Genomic DNA, 15,601 nt, shown 5'->3' on the forward strand with positions numbered 1-15,601 from the left:
GGCTAAAAAAATAGAGTTGAGCGAACACCTGGATGTTCGGGTTCGAGAAGTTCAGCCGACCTTCCCGGAAATGTTTGGGTTCGGGATCCGAACCCGACCCGAACTTCGTCCCGAACCCGAACCCCATTGAAGTCAATGGGGACCCGAACTTTTCGGCACTAAAATGGCTGTAAAACAGCCTAAGAAAGGGCTAGAGGGCTGCAAAAGGCAGCAAAATGTAGTTAAATCCCCTGCAAACAAATGTGGATAGGGAAATGAATAAAAATAAAAATAAAATAAATAAAAATTAACCAATATCAATTGGAGAGAGGTCCCATAGCAGAGAATCTGGCTTCACGTCACCCACCACTGGAACAGGCCACTGTCAGATATTTAGACCCCGGCACCCAGACAGAGGAGAGAGGTCCCGTAACAGAGAATCTGGCTTCATGTCATAGCAGAGAATCAGGTTCACGTCACCCACCACTGGAACAGGCCATTGTCAGATATTTTGGCCCTGGCACCCAGACAGAGGAGAGAGGTCCCATTGCAGAGAATCAGGCTTCATGTCACCCAACACTGGAACAGGCCACTGTCAGATATTTTTAGGCCCCAGCACCCAGGCAGAGGAGAGAGGTCCCATAGCAGAGATTCAGGCTTCATATCATAGCAGAAAATCAGGCTTCACGTCACCCACCACTGGAACAGGCCACTGTCAGATATTTAGGCCCCGGCACCCAGACAGAGGAGAGAGGTCCCATAGCAGAGATTCAGGCTTCATGTCATAGCAGAGAATCATGCTTCATGTCATAGCAGAGAATCAGGCTTCACGTCACCCACCACTGGAACAGTCCATTGTCAGATATTTAGGCCCCGGCACCCAGACAGAGGAGAGAGGTCCCATAGCAGAGAATCAGGCTTCATGTCATAGCAGAGAATCAGGCTTCATGTCACCAGCCACTGGAACAGGCCACTGTCAGATATTATTATTTTTTTTTATATTGACAATTTTTATTATTTTTCATTTAGTACATTTATACATCAAAAGTCAAAAGTCTGACACGTTGCAGTGATACATCTCAAGCAATATAATACATTAGGCCAGATATTGAGGTTATCATACAGGCATAATGTCATGACAGTGAAATAGTAATAATAAAAGTGGTAATAAATGTGTGTGACTGTTTATTTTCAAGTTCATTAAATATCGATGTCTTACTGTTCAGGGCCCCTTCACAGCAGCTGACCAGGCCCCCTCGCTAAAGTGATCTAATCTTACTGTCCTTAAAGTCTTCTGATGTGTCTGGGATTCGAACCCACAACTCCAAAGTCTGAGTGTATCAGATGCAAAGCATTTACCCTCACAACCATAAAGGCTGCATTACAACTGATTGAAAAAAAATGACACTTCTACTGTTATAGCTGGCTAAGTGTACATCTATACACATGACAGCTTCCCCAACACACCCAGCACTGCTATATCTCTATATGACAGCTGTCCCAGCACACTCAGCTCTGCTATATCTCTATATATGAGCAGCTGTCATGTGTATAAATGTACACTTAGCCAGCTATAACAGTTGAAGTCTCATTTTTTTTCAATCAGCAGCAAGGCATTTCTTATGGTCTAGAGCAGGGGTAGGCAACCTCCGGCACTCCAGATGTTGTAAAACTACAACTCCCAGCATGCATACTTCCTCTGTTCTTCTCAGAACTCTCACAGAAATGAATGGAGCATGCTGGGAATTGTAGTTTTGCAACAGCTGGAGTGCCGGAGGTTGCTGACCCCTGGTCTAGAGGTTAGGTGCTTTGCCTCTGATACAGAAGGTCGTGGGTTCGAATCCCATCAGAAACCTTTTCTGAAATACAAGCACTGACTCCATATATGGACATACAGGGCGGGACAAAGGAAGAGGCTGCATCGAGGTAAGTAGAAGTGTTTATTTTATTTTTTTTAATACCCGAGTGTTACTGCCATGGGGGGAGCGGGGCGGGGGGGGGGGGCACTTGATACTGGCACATGGGGGGGGGGAGAGGGGTTGGCACCTGATACTGGTACCTTGGGGGGGGGGGGAGGGGTTGGCACCTGATACTGGCACATGGGGGGGGGGAGGGGGGGTTGGCACCTGATACTGGCACATGGGGGGGGAGAGGCACCTGATACTGGCACATGGGGGAGGCACCTGATACTGACACCTGGGGGGGGGGGGAGAGGCACCTGATACTGGCACATGAGGGGGGGGGAGGGGTTGGCACCTGATACTGGCACCTGGGGGGGAGGGGGGGTTGGCACCTGATACTGGCACATGGGGGGGGAGGCACCTGATACTGGCACATGGGGGGAAGCACCTGATACTGGCACCTGGGGGGGGGGGAGAGGCACCTGATACTGGCACATGGGGGGGAAGGGGTTGGCACCTGATACTGGCACCTGGGGGGGGGAGGGGGGGTTGGCACCTGATACTGGCACATGGGGGGAGGCACCTGTGTGAGAGAAGGATTTATGATTTTATGAATATATAATGAGAATATTCTGTAGTACACATTTCTGTCCACTAGATGGCTGCAAACCATATGTATGAGAAGGTCAATGAGGGAGGGGGAAGAGGGGATTCTGAAACCACTCCTATCAGGTTAAGGAGCCAATAGCCTCTTCTTAAGGAACACCCCTTTTGTGATGTCATGTCTGCTATTTAAGTGAATGTACTGTGAATAAAACTGGCTCGCCTGCTCTCTTCTACCATGGCTGAAAGAGGATGAGAAGATGCTTTCATGAAACCACCTAGTGTCTGGTCTCATTATAAAGCAGTATGCTGTACACATACTTATTCTTCTAATTGATTTGGCACCACACAAAGAAGAAGGAGAGTCGCATGAATTGCGACGACAAAATGGCGCCGAGCGTGGAGCAGATAGCTTGCGTAACTTCCGATTCAAACACCACGAGAGCGACTTAAACGGAACCATCAGACGAGATCACATGCCGGCAAGGTAAGAAAGCTTTATTTCTTACAAATCTCCTCTGTAACTTCCGTTTTTGTGGGTTCTCAAGAGTTGAATTGGTGTTATCGCGATAGAAGGGTTCAAATTATAGCTGATCTGTCTGTTAGAAAGAACCTATTGAAATATTCCTTCTTTGTGTGGTAGAACGTGCTGGAACTAAAAGGAAGTTGTTAGACAGCTGAGCCGGATATCCTGTGACGTAGAATTGTTTCCCAGCCCAAGATTCTGACGAGAATCTGTAGATAAGGATTAATACCAATTGTCTCATAGGCAATTGGAAGTTATTAAGATTTTGTATCCCGGTGAATTGACGAGGGGTCTTCACTTTGAGAGATTGTGGGCTCAATACTATTATATCATTTGAGCTGTGTGCAACTGCGCTTAAGTTTGTGGGTTCGGTGGCGATTACTTATAGTAATTGGATTCCGTTTGAGCTTTGTGCAACTACGCTTAAGTTTGCGGGTTTGATAAGTAGCAATTGTTAGAGCTTTGTGCAACTACAATAATGGGAAATTCGAATGTTGCAGGACAGAGAGTAAAGAGATATTAACGGTGGCTCAGTTGATGCGAGAAAAGAAAGGAAAAGTTTCAGTTAGAAATAAAAGTTGAAAGCATTCTGTCATACTAAGTAGCAGCGATTTCCGGTATTATCTGTAAATATGCAGTTTTGTGTAAAAGTTCCCCCTAGAGATTGCAAATGCAGTAGGAGATAGATTAAATTAAAGTTGTGGAAAAGTGTAGAGGGAAAGTTGAAAGTAATTGAGAAGAATGGACAATATGGCTATAGTAAAATGGAGGATTTGGATGTGGTAAGGGAACAAAGAGAGTTGGCAATGCGGCATTCCCTTCCCCCCCACCACATGTGTTGTAACTTTAAAAAAAAAAAAAAGAAGAGTAATCCTGGGTCTTGTGGTCCATCAAAGACTACCTATTGCTTTTTCTGTCAGCCACTCCTCTACACCAGGTGCTGGAATGTGCTAATCAGCACCACCCACTGTGCCTTCTGCTCTCTCTAGCTTTTCCCCACCCCCCAAAAACTCTTTCCTTAGGCTGAAAATAACCCTTCCCAATTGTATGTCCCATCAGTTACCTGCAGTAATTGCCCCTATGATGACTACTAGAAATATTCCAGGCCAGTCTACTCAATCTAGATTGCACTCATTCTAAGTCCTTATTCAGGTATGAGTGAAAGTGTAGGGATATCTGCATCATTATATGATATATGACATATATTACACCCAGTAGTAACATCAATTTTGCCACGATGAATAGAATTCCCAATTCAGAGGACTTACTTATGCTGCTTTATAGAAAATTAGTTAAAATATGGAGAGTTTTCTCATATTATTTATGAGATTTGGAAAATTTAGTCCAATGTAGAGCTGAGGATTTAATACATAGTGAAGATCAGTGAGTCTGTGATGAAGTGTTTAGATCATCAGTCAGTCACATTGTCCTCAGGACAGAGAAAGTTTTCATTAGACTCCAGAAAAGTTGGGTGGATTTGGATTTTTGAGATTACCTTATCTATGCATAAGAAAATCCTAAGTGCTGCCTTTGTGTATGATCTTGAGAATCATCTAGAAAGGTCTAGTGTTGGCTAGGCTTGAGTGAAGTTCATTTTGTCCCTATTTTGTCATATTGTTAAAGTTAAATCAAACAAAGACCTAAGGTGGGCGTGGCTGCCAATCAGTCCTCCCCACAAGGGGGGGAGGAAGACTTTGTAGGTACTTGCCCACTTCCTCACCTGTGGGAGGAGCTACAAATGTTCAGCCCCTTCAAATGAAACGCCCATAGGAAATTAACAACCCAGAATCAAATACTGGATCCCTGTTATCTATACAGTCCTTAGGATCTAATTACATTGCCTCATAGCAAACATGTTCCATGATCTCTCATGACTGAGGGTAGTATCACATGTATAGGAGCATCTAGTAATGCAATTCCTACTCCTCTCACCAATTAATCACTGTCTTAAGGGTGTGCAAAATGAGATCCGATCACTCTGCTGCATCTGGAAGGGGGGAGTCTGGGAGTAGTAAATACAAATATAAAAATTCAAATTCAAATTTAATGTCTCCAATTAATAACCACATTTTTTGAGTTTCTGGTAGATCATTTCAGGTTCCTGGAAGATGGATCACCTCGGACAGGATATGCTGTTCCTACTTAATCTGATGTTGTCAAGAAAGAACCACTCCGTCCAGCAATGGTAGTGCAGGAGACAGAGCTGAAGACACTCACTGAGGTTGGTAAGATGGCTGAGGGTAAGACTGCTAACATCCAGGTATGCCTTCGGTATCACTCATTATTATGGTCTAATCTAGTGAAGCAGAGATTTTGTTTGATCCATTGGTAAGCCCATCAATAATGAATGCTGAGTGTATGAAAGATGTTTGATGCCCTGATGCTGCCTGAGAAGGTAGAGGTTACATTATTACCTGAAGTCTACCCTAAGTGGAAATCTGTGTGATATAGGATGGCTTAAGGCCAGTGGATTTCCAAAAAGTTTGCCTTTTTCAGATAAAGGCTACAGAGGCTGAAAGGAAACATCAAAGGATAAAGGTAGAAGTGATAATAGGACTCTGGAGAGTTGGTAATAAACTCTTCCTTCAGAGGGTACTCTACCTAAAGAGGATGGATTTAGAACATGGGCAAATCGAGAGAGAGAAGGTGTGATTGGGTTCTGTGGTGGATGACTCCTGGGTTCAACAATGCTGCCACTAGGTGAATGCTGTAATAATGATGGGAGAACTATGGGAGTTCCAGGAAGGCATATGCCAAGGTCATCTTACCCATTTCAGAGACTGCGGATTGACTACATTCAGAACAAAGGTGGAACAGTGTGAATATGTCTGTGTCTGTATTGATCTCTTTCCAGGATATTCGGAGATTTGGCCTGTAGCAAAGGCTACAGCTAAAAGATACTGACTGAGGTGAGAGTACCTATCCCTGGGGTTTTTCTTCCTCCGATATACATCTAACCGGAAGATAGGCCTAAGTCCTTATGAAGTACTCTTTGGGAATGCTCCTGGATTAGGTGTCTATTTCCCCAATAGTTCCAGATGCAGCATAGTAGTTTTCCAAAATGATGTTGTCTGTTGCACAAGTTATTGTCTAATGTGTATTTCCAAGTTTTAGTTGTTTCCTAGAATCCAGACTGTATAGAAGCGATTCATTCTTCACAATCAGGAGATTGGATAGTGGTGAAACAAGAGACGGGCGGAAAGTCCTAGAGCTACGGTTTGAAGATCTACATCAAGTCCTGATAACCGCCGCCACTGCTGTCGAATTGCAAGGAAAAACTGATCGTATTGCAATCAAGTGTCAGGACTATAAGAGCCATAATGTTGTTTCATGCCTTATTGTTTGTTCCATATTGGTCAAAGGGAAAATCACAGTCAAATCAAATTCCAACGGTGTTATATTATCAAGATGAGTCAGGAACAACTAAGTTGACTTTTGCAGTATAGTGGACTGTAAGACAGATGACAGATAGGACACTTGGTTTTGGTCTGATAAGTACATCTGTGTGACGGGAACTGACCCAGTCTATGGTAATTGTATTTAAATATGACCATACCAACTGTGGATATTGGAAATTAACAAGAATGGAGTACTAGTCTAAAGTGTTAGGAATATATACCCGTGGAAACTACCTCTAGAGTCAGTAAAGGTGAAGGTTTGTCGCAAAGAATGACTATCCTGAAGGGAACCCCACCAAACAGTTGTAAACATGATGAATGTAATCCTCTGTTCCTGTCCATTAGAAATCCTATACAGCAGGATTTGGGGATATATGTGTTAGGAGCATGTGTAAGTGACCAAGATCCCCTAGGCAAATTTAGAATGTTGGTAAGGGAGAAATCTCAAAGTTCAGTTGCTTCTGTGGCTCCTACATCCTTACCTATAATTGGCATTAAATATTTGGCCAAATTTAAAATATAATGACAAACTGACCTTAGAGACAGGATTTATACAGGAACCCCTTTGGTGTTTTCCCTCCAAGATATTGTTCTTACATAATTCAGCTGAAGAAGACAAGTAGTGACTCTAACGTTTACTCTGACAGTTGGTTTATCAACCAAAATTATCAAAACGCAGATATCTGGTGATTGTGTGGAGATTTGAAACTCCGACCCAGGATGCAGGTAGAATGAAGTGGCCAAAGTACCCTGATCAAGTCCTGATCGGGTACTGATGCCATTTGTTCTATTCTCACCTCCTGAGTGGGATCAAATCAGAAAACAATGTCCGGTCACGACTAAGGAGGTCACTGCCTACATCTTTTGACTCACGTTTATACATGGATGCCATAGGAATCTGTAGAAGAGTTTCTGATTAATTTAAAGCAAAAAGTCAGATAGTTGCAGGATTCGAGTATAAAAAAAAAAATTAATAATAATAATTTTTTTGATTGGATTAACATATCTATTGTCATCAACAGAGATTTGTGAATTATATCTGTGATGCTGTGCAGAGAATGGTGGAACAACTGAGCTCTTTTCCAGTGATGACTCTACAGAACCGACTGGTCCTTGACAGCAGAAAAAGGAGGGGTCTACAAGAACGGCTGCATCTACATCCAGGACAACACTGCCACTGATGGAAGGATCACCAAGGATCTGAAGAAACTGATGGAAGGATCACCAAGGATCTGAAGAAACTGATGAACTTTATCAAATGAACTGAAGGGAAAAATTCTGAAATTAATATCATGGCCAGAATAATGTTTTGGGAACTGGTTCAGTGACTACAATGTTATTAGAATTTGGTTTTAATGGGCTGTCATATAGTTCTACATTTTAGGAAAATTGTTTTGAAAATGTATAATACATCCATTCCCACACTATGTATATGTGCTGTGCCCCTGTCAAAGACAAAGATTATTCCATCCTTAAATAAATAAAACCTTGTTGATGGTTGCGGTGTAAATAGGACAAGGTGAAGGCAAACCCGAAAGGGAGTTGAGGGGACCTGGTGAAGCAATAAGGAAAGTCCAGCTCTTCGCTGTTTAGCGCATTGGGAGAGTACCTCACTTTGCCTGTTCACCTCTGGTCTATTTCCCGCAAAAGGAGGGATTTGTGAGAGAAGGATTTATGATTTTATGAATATATAATGAGAATATTCTGTAGTACACATTTCTGTCCACTAGATGGCTGCAAACCATATGTATGAGAAGGTCAATGAGGGAGGGGGAAGAGGGGATTCTGAAACCACTCCTATCAGGTTAAGGAGCCAATAGCCTCTTCTTAAGGAACACCCCTTTTGTGATGTCATGTCTGCTATTTAAGTGAATGTACTGTGAATAAAACTGGCTCGCCTGCTCTCTTCTACCATGGCTGAAAGAGGATGAGAAGATGCTTTCATGAAACCACCTAGTGTCTGGTCTCATTATAAAGCAGTATGCTGTACACATACTTATTCTTCTAATTGATTTGGCACCACACAAAGAAGAAGGAGAGTCGCATGAATTGCGACGACACCTGATACTGGCACCTGGCGGGGGGAGGGGGGGTTGGCACCTGATACTGGCACATGAGGGGGGGGGAGAGAGGCACTTGATACTGGCACTTTTTTTGTGGGGGGGGGGTGGCACTATGATACTGGGACATGTGGGGGGGGGGGGGAGGAGAGAGGCACTTGATACTGGCACATGATGGGGGGGCATTATGGGGGACACTAGGCCGGCAGCCTATCAGAGGCCGGACACTGAGGGGCATCTACTGGGGCACTATATATGGGGCATTTTATACTGGTACATTATGGGGGGCACTAGCAGGAAGGGGGGAGAGGATCACTATGGAGGCATTTACTGGGGGCACTATATAGGTTTTTTTTATACTGGCACATTATGGGGGCACTATGGGGACATTAGCTCAACTGGGGGCATTACAAGGGGGTATTTTTGCACTGTCACATTATAAGGAGAATTATTACTACTGGGGGGGGCATTATGGTGGGCTTTATTACTCCCCCATGGTATGACCCCCTAGTAGCAGCACCAGCCTCTCCCTGCTCTGCGACCCCACTGCCCCTTCTCCAAATCCTTATTATGAAATCTTTCTCATTAGGATAAAGCACATCAGCTCCGCCGAGCCCCCGACCAAGTGTGGAAGTGGTGTCCGAGATCCCCAAGGGCCAAGTAAAGTAATTGTAAGTTTTCATGTGAAATATGTTTATGTTATACACATATAGCATCCACTGTGCCCCACAATATACAGTATACCGCTACACTGTGCCACACAATATACAGTATACCGCTACACTGTGCCACACAAAATACAGTATACCTCTAACCTGTGCCACACAATATACAGTATACCGCTACACTGTGCCACACAATATACAGTATACCGCTACACTGTGCCCCACAATATACAGTATACCGCTACACTGTGCCACACAATATACAGTATACCGCTACACTGTGCCACACAATATACAGTATACCTCTACACTGTGTACACAATATACAGTATACCTCTACACTGTGCCACACAATATACAGTATACCGCTACACTGTGCCCCACAATATACAGTATACCTCTACACTGTGCCCCACAATATACAGTATACCGCTACACTGTGCCGCACAATATACAGTATACCTCCACACTGTTCCACACAATATACAGTATACCTCTACACTGCGCCACACAATATACAGTATACCTCCACACTGTTCCACACAATATACAGTATACCTCTACACTGTGCCACACAATATACAGTATACCTCTACACTGTGCCACACAATATACAGTATACCGCTACACTGTGCCACACAATATACAGTATACCACTGCACTGTGCCACACAATATACAGTATACCTCTACACCGTGCCACATAATATACAGTATACCTCTACACTGTGCCACACAATATACAGTATACCTCTACACTGTGCCCCACAATATACTGTATACCACTACACTGTGCCCCACAATATACAGTATTCCTCTACACTGTGCCACACAATATACAGTATACCTCTACACTGTGCCCCACAATATACTGTATACCTCTACACTGTGCCCCACAATATACTGTATACCACTACACTGTGCCAAAGGAGTGGGGTTTACACAGGAGGAGGGAGGTGCGAAGCGCGCTGGGGGGGCCCCTTACAAATATTTGCTGTGGGGCCCAGTCACTTCTAGTTACGCCCCTGGCTGGGACTGTAAAAGCAAGTCTTATCTGGGGTTTTATACCAGCGCATCAAGATTTTATAGCTGTTTTCCTGTATTAGAATACATCTTGAAATCTTGTGTGGGGTAATCAGTACTTTCAGTATTTCAGAGGGAGTCAATTTACGTTGCAGATCTTTTTCCCAAAGGTCAATGGCAGCAGGATTAATTAAAGAAGGAGGAGACTTAAGCTGACTGTATATTGTCGATATGGGCTTAAGGGGGTACATTGAGCTGCCAATCATCTTATCAAACCAGGAAAGTTCCTGTGTGAGAGGGGTCTGTTTAGCAATAAGGAGCGATTCCTTTCTAATTCTGGATCGTAATTAGAGATGAGCGAACCCGAACATTTTCGTAAAAGTCCGGGTTCGGGTTCGGTGTTCGGCGCTTTCTTGGCGCTTTTTGAAAGGCTGCAAAGCAGCCAATCAACAAGCGTCATACTACTTGCCCCAAGAGGCCATCACAGCCTTGCCTACTATTGGCATGGCTGTGATTGGCCAGTGCAGCATGTGACCCAGCCTCTATATAAGCTGGAGTCACGTAGCGCCGCACGTCACTCTGCTATGATCAGTATAGGGAGAGGTTGCTGCTGCGACGTTAGGGCGAGATTAGACAGATTAACTCCTCCAAAAGACTTCATTCTGTGATCGATCTGCAGCTGTGGATCATTGAACTGCTGCTATTCAATTGCTCAGTGTTTTTAGGCTGCCCAGAGCGTTTTTCAGTCACTTTTTTCTGGGGTGATCGGTGGCCATTTTGTGGCTTGTGGTGCGCCAGCACAAGCTACCACCAAGTCCATTTAACCATCAATAGTGTGGTTATTTTTTGGCCATATACTACATCAGGGGCAAGTTGAGCCTGTCACCCAGCGCCTAAAAAATAGACCTCACATTTATATTCATCCAAATCTGTCATTATTGCTGTAGCTGGTCAAGTTATTTTTAGTGTCCGTCAAAGCACAGTTTTTGTTCTGGGTTGAAATACAATTCCCAATTTTGCAATTCTCAAAATTAGTGGTTTCTGCTGTATCAGACCTACTTTAAATCTATCCCTAAAAGGGTATATTAACATAGAAACATAGAAACATAGAATGTGTCGGCAGATAAGAACCATTTGGCCCATCTAGTCTGCCCAATATACTGAATACTATGGATAGCCCCCGGCCCTATCTTATATGAAGGATGGCCTTATGCCTATCCCATGCATGCTTAAACCCCTTCACTGTATTTGCAGATACCACTTCTGCAGGAAGGCTATTCCATGCATCCACTACTCTCTCAGTAAAGTAATACTTCCTTATATTACTTTTAAACCTTTGCCCCTCTAATTTAAAACTGTGTCCTCTTGTGGTAGTTTTTCTTCTTTTAAATATGCTCTCTTCCTTTACCGAGTTGATTCCCTTTATGTAGATTCAAGGTGCTGATAGGGTAATTCTCAAGAATTTCACACACACGCTACAGTGCAGATCCAAGTCTAATTCTGTGATTAAACGTATACCTGTCACCCAGCGCCAAAATAATAGGCCTCAAATTTATATTCAGCTAAATCTGTCATTACTGCTGTGCCTGTATTAGTGTAATACGGCACCTAAATAGATAGCCAGATAGTGTTAGGTGTCTGTAAAGAAAGGCCTGAATTTGAATTCAATACATTGGGCCAAATAATATTTTTCTTATTGTGGTGAATGGTAACAATGAGGAAAACATCTAGTAAGGGACGCGGACATGGTCGTGGTGGTGTTAGTGGACCCTCTGGTGCTGGGAGAGGACGTGGCCGTTCTGCCACAGCCACACGTCCTAGTGTACCAACTACCTCAGGTCCCAGTAGCCAGCAGAATTTACAGCCATATTTGGTGGGGCCCAATGCCGTTCTAAGGATGGTAAGGCCTGAGCAGGTACAGGCATTAGTCAATTGGGTGACCGACAGTGCATCCAGCACGTTCACATTATCTCCCACCCAGTCTTCTGCAGAAAGCGCACAGATGGCGCATGAAAACCATGCCCATCAGTCTGTCACATCACCCCCATGCATATCAGGGAAACTGTCTGAGCCTCAAGTTATGCCGCAGTCTCTTATGCTGTTTGAAGACTCTGCTGGCAGGGTTTCCCAAGGGCATCCATCTAGCCCTTCCCCAGGGGTGGAAGAGATAGAATGCACTAACGCACAACCATTTATGTTTACTGATGATGAGGACATGGGAATACCACTTCAGCACGTCTCTGATGATGACGAAACACAGGTGCCAACTGCTGCGTCTTTCTGCAGTGTGCAGACTGAACAGGAGGTCAGGGATCAAGACTGGGTGGAAGACGATGCAGGGGACGATGACGTCCTAGACCCCACATGGAATGAAGGTCGTGCCACTGACTTTCACAGTTCGGAGGAAGAGGCAGTGGTGAGACCGAGCCAAAAGCGTAGCAAAAGACAAAGAGGAAGCAGGGTGCAAAAGCAGATCACCCGCCGCCAAGAGAGTCCGACTGCAACTGGCCACCGCCATCTGGGACCGAGCACCCCAAAGGCAGCTTCAAGGAGTTCCCTGGCGTGGCAGTTCTTCAAACAATGTGCTGATGACAAGACCCGAGTGGTTTGCACGCTGTGCCATCAGAGCCTGAAGCGAGGCATTAAGGTTCTGAACCTTAGCACAACCTGCATGACCAAGCATCTGCAAGCAAAGCATGAACTGCAGTGGAGTAAACACCTTAAAAACAAGGAAGTCATTCAGGCTCCCCCTGCTACCTCTTCTGCTGCTGCCGCCTCGGCCTCTTCTGCTGCTGCCGCCGCCTCGGCCTCTTCCTCCGCCTCTGGAGGAACGTTGGCACCTGCCGCCCAGCAAACATGGGATGTACCACCAACACCACCACCTGCATCACCAAGCATCCCAACCATGTCACACGGCAGCGTTCAGCTCTCCATCTCACAAACATTTGAGAGAAAGTGTAAATTCACACCTAGCCACCCTCGACCCCTGGCCCTGAATGCCAGCATTTCTAAACTACTGGCCTATGAAATGCTGTCATTTAGGCTGGTGGACACAGACAGCTTCAAACAGCTCATGTCGCTTGCTGTTCCACAGTATGTTGTTCCCAGCCGGCACTACTTCTCCAAAAGAGCCGTGCCTTCCCTGCACAACCAAGTATCCGATAAAATCAAGTGTGCACTGCGCAACGCCATCTGTGGCAAGGTCCACCTAACCACAGATACGTGGACCAGTAAGCACGGCCAGGGACGCTATATCTCCCTAACTGCACACTGGGTAAATGTAGTGGCGGCTGGGCCCCAGGCGGAGAGCTGTTTGGCGCACGTCCTTCCGCCGCTAAGGATCACAGGGCAACATTCTTTGCCTCCTGTCTCCTACTACTCAGCTTCCTCCTCCTCTTCTTCCACCTGCTCATCCAGTCAGCCACACACCTTCACCACCAACTTCAGCACAGCCCGGGGTAAACGTCAGCAGGCCATTCTGAAACTCATATGTTTGGGGGACAGGCCCCACACCGCACAGGAGTTGTGGCGGGGTATAGAACAACAGACCGACGAGTGGTTGCTGCCGGTGAGCCTCAAGCCCGGCCTGCTGGTGTGCGATAATGGGCGAAATCTCGTTGCAGCTCTGGGACTAGCCGGTTTGACGCACATCCCTTGCCTGGCGCATGTGCTGAATTTGGTGGTGCAGAAGTTCATTCACAACTACCCCGACATGTCAGAGCTGCTGCATAAAGTGCGGGCCGTCTGTTCGCACTTCCGGCGTTCACATCCTGCCGCTGCTCGCCTGTCTGCGCTACAGCGTAACTTCGGCCTTCCCGCTCACCGCCTCATATGCGACGTGCCCACCAGGTGGAACTCCACCTTGCACATGCTGGACAGACTGTGCGAGCAGCAGCAGGCCATAGTGGAGTTTCAGCTGCAGCACGCACGGGTCAGTCGCACTGCGGAACAGCACCACTTCACCACCAATGACTGGGCCTCCATGCGAGACCTGTGTGCCCTGTTGCGCTGTTTCGAGTACTCCACCAACATGGCCAGTGGCGATGACGCCGTTATCAGCGCTACAATACCACTTGTATGTCTCCTTGAGAAAACACTTAGGGCGATGATGGAAGAGGAGGTGGCCCAGGAGGAGGAGGAGGAGGAGGAAGAAGGGTCATTTTTAGCACTTTCAGGCCAGTCCCTTCGAAGTGACTCAGAGGGAGGTTTTTTGCAACAGCAGAGGCCAGGTACAAATGTGGCCAGCCAGGGCCCACTACTGGAGGACGAGGAGGATGAGGATGAGGAGGAGGTGGAGGAGGATGAGGATGAAGCATGTTCACAGCGGGGTGGCACCCAACGCAGTTCGGCCCATCACTGGCGCGTGGCTGGGGGGAAACACAGGACGATGACGATACGCCTCCCACAGAGGACAGCTTGTCCTTACCTCTGGGCAGCCTGGCACACATGAGCGACTACATGCTGCAGTGCCTGCGCAACGACAGCAGAGTTGCTCACATTGTAACGTGTATGGACTACTGGATTGCCACCCTGCTGGATCCACGGTACAAAGACAATGTGCCCACCTTACTTCCTGCACTGGAGCGTGATAGGAAGATGCGCGAGTACAAGCGCACATTGGTAGACGCGCTACTGAAAGCATTCCCAAATGTCACAGGGGAACAAGTGGAAGCCCAAGGCGAAGGCAGAGGAGGAGCAAGTGGTTGCCAATGCAGCTGTGTCACGGCCAGCTCCTCTGAGGGCAGGATTAGCGTGGCAGAGATGTGGAAAAGTTTTGTCAACACGCCACAGCTAACTGCACCACCACCTGACACGGAACGTGTTAGCAGGAGGCTACATTTCACTAACATGGTGGAACAGTACCTGTGCACACCCCTCCACGTACTGACTGATGGTTCGGCCCCATTCAACTTCTGGGTCTCCAAATTGTCCACGTGGCCAGAGCTAGCCTTTTATGCCTTGGAGGTGCTGGCCTGCTCGGCGGCCAGCGTTTTGTCTGAACGTGTATTCAGCACGGCAGGGGGCGTCATTACAGACAAATGCAGCCGCCTGTCTACAGCCAATGTGGACAAGCTGACGTTCATAAAAATGAACCAGGCATGGATCCCACAGGACCTGTCCATCCCTTGTGCAGATTAGATATTAACTACCTCCCCTTAACAATATATTATTCTACACCATGGCACTTCCTCATTCAATCCTATTTTTATTTTCATTTCACCATTATATTGCGTGCAACCCAAAGTTGAACGAACCTCTCCTCTGTCTGGGTGCCGGGGCCTAAAAATATCTGACAGTGGCCTGTTCCAGTGTTGGGTGACATGAAGCCTGATTCTCTGCTATGACATGAAGACTGATTCTCTGCTGACATGAAGCCTGAATCTCTGTTATGGGACCTCTCTCCTCTGGGTGCCGGGGCCTAAAAATATCTGACAGTGGCCTGTTCC

This window comes from Bufo bufo, chromosome 2 (genome assembly GCF_905171765.1).
Source record: "Bufo bufo chromosome 2, aBufBuf1.1, whole genome shotgun sequence".
NCBI classification, from domain to species: Eukaryota; Metazoa; Chordata; class Amphibia; order Anura; family Bufonidae; genus Bufo; species Bufo bufo.